The sequence below is a fragment of the Egretta garzetta genome, unplaced genomic scaffold (genome assembly GCF_000687185.1).
Source record: "Egretta garzetta isolate BGI_Z169 unplaced genomic scaffold, ASM68718v1 scaffold744, whole genome shotgun sequence".
Taxonomy (NCBI): Eukaryota; Metazoa; Chordata; class Aves; order Pelecaniformes; family Ardeidae; genus Egretta; species Egretta garzetta.
The window spans coordinates 51,216-59,269 of record NW_009259482.1 but is presented as its reverse complement, the minus strand read 5'-3'; the positions used below and the strand labels follow the sequence as shown (position 1 = coordinate 59,269).

Below are 8,054 nucleotides of genomic sequence, written 5' to 3'. Positions count from 1 at the left end.
GGACCTACGTGAGCAGAAAAAAACCCAGCAGGGTAATAATTTAAATCAAACTGTACAAAACCGCCCGTCGCTGTTTGATCGGCAGCAGTTACTGACACCCAGGGATTGCCAACACCCAATGCAGGTCGCTCTTTTTTTTTTTTTTTTTTTTTTTTATTTTAAAAGAAGCCTAACATATATTTTTTAGCATAGGCAGCACTGCGCAGCTGGCCTGAGAGCTGTTCCTGCCTGACCCGCACCAGGAGGGAAGCAGGGGGCTACTCCCAGGCCATAGGGTAGGGTATAAATTTATTATTATCAATTTATTACTGTCAAACGCCAATCCTCAGGGTAGCCAAGAGGGAGTAGGAGCTCCCTGGCTGGCAGGAAAGGAGGCGGCGGCAGCAGCGACGGCCGCATCCCTCAGCACGGCAGGCAAGCAGACACATTTCTCTGTAGGGAAGTGTATCTGGGAAGCCTGGAGATGTGGGGCAAGGAGCAACAATATTAAGACATTTGGAGGAAGAAGGGACAGAGTAAAGGGTGGAACCAAGAGCGTAAGTCAAAGGAAGTAACAGCAAACAGCAGTAGCAAAAAAAATAAATGGATAGGTGGGCTGAAATCACTCATCTGTCTCACAGCCTCGACCTGCTACAAAGTCCATAGTCCTTCCTGTGCCGACTCGTTTGCAGAAGTGATACTCAGCCTAATGGACGTGCCAGCCAAAGCATCGCATTGGTACTGCAACTGAAAGCCAAGAAGATGGTTAGAAAATGTGCTGCTGCTGCTCCTACCTTAGCTAGAATATTAACAAAGTTGGGGGAGTGTATTTTGTATCACTGTAGCAAAATTTGGCTGGGTTTTTGGAGGGGAAAAAAAAGAAAAAGGGCAAATTAAGGCCCAGAAAAAGCACATAGCTGAGACTATAAACACTGACAAACATATATGACAGTGGATGCACCAATACACCTGTGACCACATTCTGCATGTTGGCTGATCTGAACTTGGTGGTATTAAATCTGCACACATAAAACGCATCTGAACCCCCAGCGTGGAAACACTGAGCAACAGGAGCAATGCAATACCCAGGCTGGATTCCTCTGGCTCCCATCAGTCACTATTCTTGCTTTATAATGTAGACAGCTACAGCATTACTAGGTAGGAAAAAAACCCACTTCAGCTATGGAAAGCGAGACTGTTAGCCTAGATCTCACCGATAACTCTGTTAAACCACTCTAGTCAGAGTAACTCCAACACTTAAAATAGGTGTCTCCTTTTAGATATTTCAGTCTGACTGAAGGGTAAGGCCAAAGGAGGGAACCATGTATCTTAAGATTTCTTCAGTTACTTCAGGGTTTCCAGCTTTTGGCAAGAGAAGAATTCCTTCAGATGTCTTCAGGAAAGGAACTCTCTGGAAAATCCTATGGGCAGCCAAATCCTTACGTGGACCAAGCTACCAGTCTCCTAAGGATGCATTAATTGGCAACAGGCACGCCCTACAGCTTTTCTTTAATGATGCTGTGGACTCAGAGCAGCTGATAACACTAACAAAGACCTCAGACTAAATCTGGATGGGAAAAACACGTTTAGTGTCTTTTCAAAAGACTCATAGGTAAGTAATTAGTAGATCTACCATACAAGCAAAACTCACAAATGTATGATTTTAAGTAATACAGAGGGATTGGTTTAGAAAAATGTTGTACAGTTCCTGAGCCACCCTATATGACTGACTGTAGTCTCTGCATCGTTTCAACATTCAGCAGAGAATGAGTACTATACATGTATGAGGGCAGCACCAAGTAACCTAGTTTATCAACTGTACCATATACCAATATGTCATTCTTAATCTAATATTTGACTGATTACAACTTGGGGTCATTGATGCAAATACAAAACCAATCATGTAAAATGAGCTCAGGTTAACACTAAATGTTAGCAGGTGTGCAAAGTCGAAAACCGACAATACACCTGAAGTAAGCCTTACAGACAGGATCTCCTCATATTTAGAACTTTACAAGTATCACCATAAATACTGAATAGAAGATAAAGAGAGGCTTCAGCCCCTTCCCTCCCCGCACTTTGCCTTTAATCCACCATCAGTTGGAAAGAGTTTGAATGTGAAGCAGGCCCAGGGACCCCAGGCCAGCTCACCCCCGCAGAGCCACCCCGTTGCACCTTTTGCTCTCGGCCCCGAAGAGCCCAACTGTTTTGCAGCTCAGCACAAGCGATGGACCAGGCTGCGATGCCAGGCCACCCTGAAACAACAAAGATAGATGAATGAGTTTTATCTTGATATCTTCATCAGACTTGCAGTACCCTATTTAACTCTGCTTGGACGGTGTCCAGGATTGAGATCCAAATGCATAAAAGGGACATGTAAAGGAACAAAATAACGTAGCAATTGCACAAAGGCAAATAATTATGAAATGTGTATCGTACAGATCAAAGTTAAGTTATTTAAATGTAGGAAAAAAATCCATTAAACACGACTAGGCAGTTGTGCTTTTAAATTCAGCGTAGTTAATGAGCAGCGCAATACTCAATAGCAAACTACTGCCCTATGTGGTACATTTTACCATTTCTTGGAAATCTAAGCTCTGGGAAATTAAGTAAGTCAGTAAAAATTAGGACGTCAATTCAGAACAGAGAGCTTACTTGCTATCAGTAAAAGAGTAAGGCTATATTGCGCAAAGTTTATTTATTACCCTTCTATGAACACAATGAAATGGACTTGTGCCTTATGTGAAATACTCAAAGTACAAAGATTTTGGCATTTTCGTTCAGTAATGGTGGCTCAGATTTTTTAGAAATAGGCTAAAATTTAGAGCATTTCAGTGTTCACTAATTTACTCTTCGGCTAAAAAAATGTTTTCTAAATTTAACTTTTACAGAGATCGGTGTTGTTACCAAAATGTGAAATGCTCGCTTTTTACCATAAATCTGACGCTTGGTCGGTAAATATTTACAAAAATGTTTTTGTTGGGCATGTGAGTTTGATAAAAACTAAGCTGCACCTTTTATAGGCAAAAAAATTGCAAAGAACATTTACTTTAAATTCATAGATCTTGATAGGAGATCATTCTATTATTTCCCCAAAAGCTTAATTTTACAGCTTTCCTGTAACAGAAAATCCTCTAGTCTTTAAAATCTTCTACACAAATGATGGTATTAATATCTGCTTTGTTGGGATCATTATAGAAAAAAATGCACGTGGGATTCCTGAGGCAAGGAAGCGTGGCTCCCCTCCTTCCCCACTGATATTGCCTCGCATCATTCCATACTGTACAGCCAAAAGAAACTGGCGTGCTCCTCTGGTCGCTCATGGAGACACAACAATATTCACACCCTGGTTGGTGTTCAGTCAATCTGCAGCTGCGTGGGAACACTCACAGCAATGAAATAAGCAAATGCCAACGTGTTCCCATGATCAAGACATAAGTTTGAAGCAGAAGTGATCCATCTTCGTATTTTATGGAGCTGGCCCTTTGCTGTAGGATACTTAATGTCAAATAATTGGCCAACATTTGGGACTTCTGTTACTAATAGTGATGAGTATCCTGCTTTTCCTTATTTCTCTTTTTTATTCTGTGCCAGCAGCATGGAACACACTTGACTACTTTTGCAGGACCGTATGCTAAAACTGGTGTCTTCAAAGTTAGGAGTCAAACCTTGTCGCGGTAATTATGTAAGACACCTCATAGTCCTTGACACTTCTGGCATCCATAGTTCTCATCTGAAAATACTTAAGGGGCATTCAGGTTTTATGTGCTTTGTCTGTGTTTGAAATTACTTTTATTGCTGGTAGAGAATAGGAATTGTTCTTTGGCTGGTCTAAGCAAAAAGCCAGCTTTTTGCACTTTGACAAAGGGACAACAAAGCTGCCCCTTTTTTCTTCTCAGAAAAAAAATAAATCAGCTACCAAGACAAGCAAGCTCAACGACAAGCAGCATTTCATGGAAACCAGAGCCTTTTTCACTTGGGAAAGATCTGGGGAAGCCTTTCCCTTTCTCCACATACCGTGACATCATGTCAGGATACATAGGGCACTCAGGCTTGCTGAGCACCTTTAGTACCTTTCTCAGCTCTAGAAAGACAAATCTTTCTTTGTTCAGGTTTTCTTACCAGTGGACTGACACTCGGTTGTCTATGGACAAGTTCAGCACGTAAGGTATGCTTCAAAGAACAAACTGTTTTCCCAGTGAGGACGAGATTCACATTTTCTGAAATTCCTCAACCTCAAATTCCAAACTGACTGATTAGGTCCTTGCAAATCAAGTTCCTCATAGGCAAAAAATGCTCTTGGCTGCGTTAAGAGCAATCTGTGTCTTCCTTTAATGTATTTTTTGTCTGGGAAAGCTCATAATCTAATCAGTGTTTAATAAAGCATGCTGTCTTCCCCTCAAACACAAAAACCTTTGCATTATGAAAACCATCGTGGCCTTTCTACGGCTTAAAAAAAGGTAAATACCTGGGTTTATATCCTTAGCAACAATATGCACACTGTACTTCAAATGCAAGCTTGCAGTATTTATCAAGCACCCCAAAACTGAATTTAACTCGAGCCACCATTTGTCTGTAATTTTATCTTGATTGATTGTCAGTCAGAGGATGTCTTTAGGAGAGGCTCTGGAGTTCAGGGCAGCCCCTAACAGGAACAAAACTCCTGACCCCTGCGTTGCGCACACCAATTCACAGGTGTGGGGTAGCATCGCGAGTGCTGCAGTCTTGGAGGCAAGGGTTGCAAATCAAATTGGTTCTATGGGCCTGTACATTATCATACTGCTGATTTGAGATGCTTTTCATGGAGTCTTTCTTATATATAAAAAAAAACCCATAAAAAATTACAGGTAATTAAAAGAGAGGTCCTTGTAAGAGCTTTCTGAAGAGGTTCTAATTACGTCTTGCTTTAAAAAAGGGAAGAAAAATGTGGTAATTCCAGTAAGATCCTTGAAAACGTCTTATCAGGGGAAAAAAAAAAGAAAGTATTAAGCCTGCAGCCTAGGGTTCGGAAGCTTCTGTAGGAGAGGGAGAGCTCACAGATGTCACATTTGGGCTTTTTGCTGCCCAGGTCTTCACCTAGCAGTTATCTGAAGGACCTCTCTCTATCACTTTCTTTGCAGTGCAGCAATACATACATTTTATCCTCCCGCCACACCTGTAAGCTACGGCAGCCTTTCCTGGTGCCCCCCAAGAGCTCACTCTCTGCTCCAGCAGCAGATGTACCACGGTTTTGCCTTCCTCCATCTCATGTCCTTACAAGTCAAGGACACCCTTTGCAAGAGCTGATTATCCTTTCCTGGTATTTTAAGGTCCTTTAAAATGCTAAGAAATGTACATAACAGTACTCCAAACATTTTTTTTTCCTTCTGAACAATGCTTTATCTCACTTTTTTCCTACTTCCTAGCTTTCATGACCTGCAGACTATTATTTTATGAGTCCCTTATACAAGTAAATAGTTTTCCTTAGAGCCTGTGTTTCCCACGCCGCAGTGTTTCACCCACCTCTCACTGTTTAGCCACGAAAAGCATGGGAAACAGCCCTCGCGGTCCCGGTGGGAAGTCCTGTCCCACCATGCGAGGCGGGGGCAGAGGCCTGCGTGAAGGCGTGAGACTGTGAACAGAAAAATAACGCCAAAAAAAAAAAAAGGTGAGAAACAGCATCCCCGCAAGTTTAGAAGCGTCTTAGTGTTTGCATTGTTCCAGCTGGCTTCCATCCCAAACCAAGGGGCGAAAAGGAAACCCAGAACTGAGCAGGTAAAAACAATTACAAGCCTTCCAGTCAATGGATAATTAAGTTAATGAACAACACACTGTCATTCAAGGAACTTAAAACTGGATGAGACAATAAGAACAGATTCAAAACAGAAATGAGAACCATTTCCATTAATATCCCGAGCAGGCCCTGGGCGTATCCTAATGCCAAACGACATTCTTCCTCTTTTTTTAATCAACTTTTCCATCAAAGTCAAACGTCGAAGAGAGAGAGTGTGCAACAACTTCACCATACAATTCACGTGAGCCCTTAAACAAGAGATACAAACACAGCATACTTAATGAATGTGCAGTGGTTATTTTCACCTTTAACGTATTTATTTATGGTGTTTAAATACAGCAAGCGGTACTGCCTACTTGTTCATAATCTGTTTCCTATTTCATCTTACCATTATAGATGAATGAAGATATGAATTTGGGGGTTTTTGTTAGAGCTTGGACAGTTCGTTATGTGGCCTCTCATCTGAGGACAAACGATGTTGCTGGGGGCTATGCTAGCACCTATCTGAACAGCAAATTTACTCCCATTATCACACTGTAAACACGACTCAATGCAGGTGTCAACACGTTTATTCCAGTAGCACCAAAAAAAATCCCAGGTTGGTTCACATTGCGTTAGGTGATGTGCAAGAGAATAAAAGACTATTTCAGTTAAATGTCCTCTTCCCAAAAGTATCAGAGGACTGGTTAACAAATTGCTGCTCTCAAGTTTCTCAAACAAAAATTTTAAATGTAGGCTGATAATACATGTGTTGATTTGAAGGTACAGAAAGAAGGCAGGCCAGACTACGAAGCTCTGCAGACTGGTTGCTCTTACCTCTAGATGTCTCTGGCTGGCTGCCTCTTGCTCATCTAGCACATTTCCCACAAACGTAATCTACGCTTGTTAAGATAAGTTTTAAATAACAAAATGCTGACAATGGGTAAAAAAAAAAATGCGAAGTGTTTTCTACGTGCTCATGAACACAAACAACAGGCACCAGTGGAAGGTTTAAGGTCCCACACCTCACAGTGTATCTGAGCTAGACCTTTATCTGTATGATTAAAAATCACAAGGGAGGCCTGGTTTCTGAACGTAATAAAGAATAGCCAAACTCCAGGCAAATATTGGGAGATCTTGTGTTTAAATTGCCACCAATATACAGAAAATGTTAGGCCATTTATATAGAGAATAGAAATGCACAGAACATAAAGAGCCTTACGTACAGCTCTGCATGCCTTTTATATGGAAAAGGCTTCTATTTCTTGTTCTACTTGGTTTATAAGCATTTTTAGTACCGTAATGCTTACACTTGTGCATGAGGAAATCAAGTCAATTTGCTACATTAATGTTGATATTAAGGACTACTCTGGTATTTCAGCACCTTGCCCATACTACCATATCCTGTGGCGGCTTCATCTGTTAATTACTATATTGAAAGCTTAAAACGAATACCTGCAAGGTATTTTAGGAGGAAACCAGAGGCAGGAGCAGGAAACCTGCAACAGTAATCACAGCATATCTTTTTCAGCTTAAAAACAAGGTAAGAGTTCAAAGGAATTCATTCAAGCCCTCTGTCCTTGTGGTCACTAATTACACAGTCCTGACCTTTTTTTGGGCATCCATGTCAAATCACTTGAAGCATTGCACAGGTTTCAAAATGCTTCAAGTTCTCACTGGAAATCTGTTTGTATATACATATACACATACATACACAGAGAGATACGGGGACAGGTACATTGGAATCTTATTTTGCAGCAAATACATTCTTTCTGCTACCAGTAACAGTCAAGAAAGCAGATTTCTGGAGCATCTTCCAACAGCGATGCAGTGAGTGACAATCAATTACACCCGCATGACCCAGCTGACAGTCTAATTTAGCCTACAGAAGCTTTATGACTTTGCTGGTAGGAGGGAAACGTATGCACTTGTCCTAATAACACTGCTCGAGAAGTCAAGATAAGAAAGAGAAATTTGATTTTTATGTAGCAGCTCAGTCCTAGGCTGCAATTAAGGGAAAACAGCATGCTTTATTATTTTTTCCCGCATGCTGAAACTGAAGTTTAATTTCTCTGGAAGCTGCTGGAATATGACTACCTTTTCTCTCACTGGCGGTTGAGGACACTGGCTGGCACCGCTACCGCTGAGCTCGGTTTAACCGAGTGGGAACGACCATTCCCCGCCCCGGCAGCCGGGCGGAAAGACCCAGAAGTCAGGCTGGGAAGCCCGGCGCCCATCTTGCGCGTTATTAACCGCTACGCGCAGTTCTCCTTCCCAGCGAGGCCATCTTCTCCGCCAGCCTTCCCAGAAGGCGCCAAGCAGC

The 8,054-nt window shown here is 41.8% G+C and overlaps 1 long non-coding RNA gene across 1 annotated transcript; it reads right to left on the bottom strand.

The window, feature by feature from the left end:
- Window positions 1-557: 557 nt before the first annotated feature.
- LOC118452127 lies at window positions 558-8,054 on the bottom strand. The gene is made up of 4 exons (XR_004841787.1): window positions 7,829-8,054; window positions 5,482-5,590; window positions 2,155-2,234; window positions 558-726 (listed from the first exon to the last, which is right to left on the bottom strand). It is a non-coding gene; the product is annotated as an uncharacterized LOC118452127 (long non-coding RNA).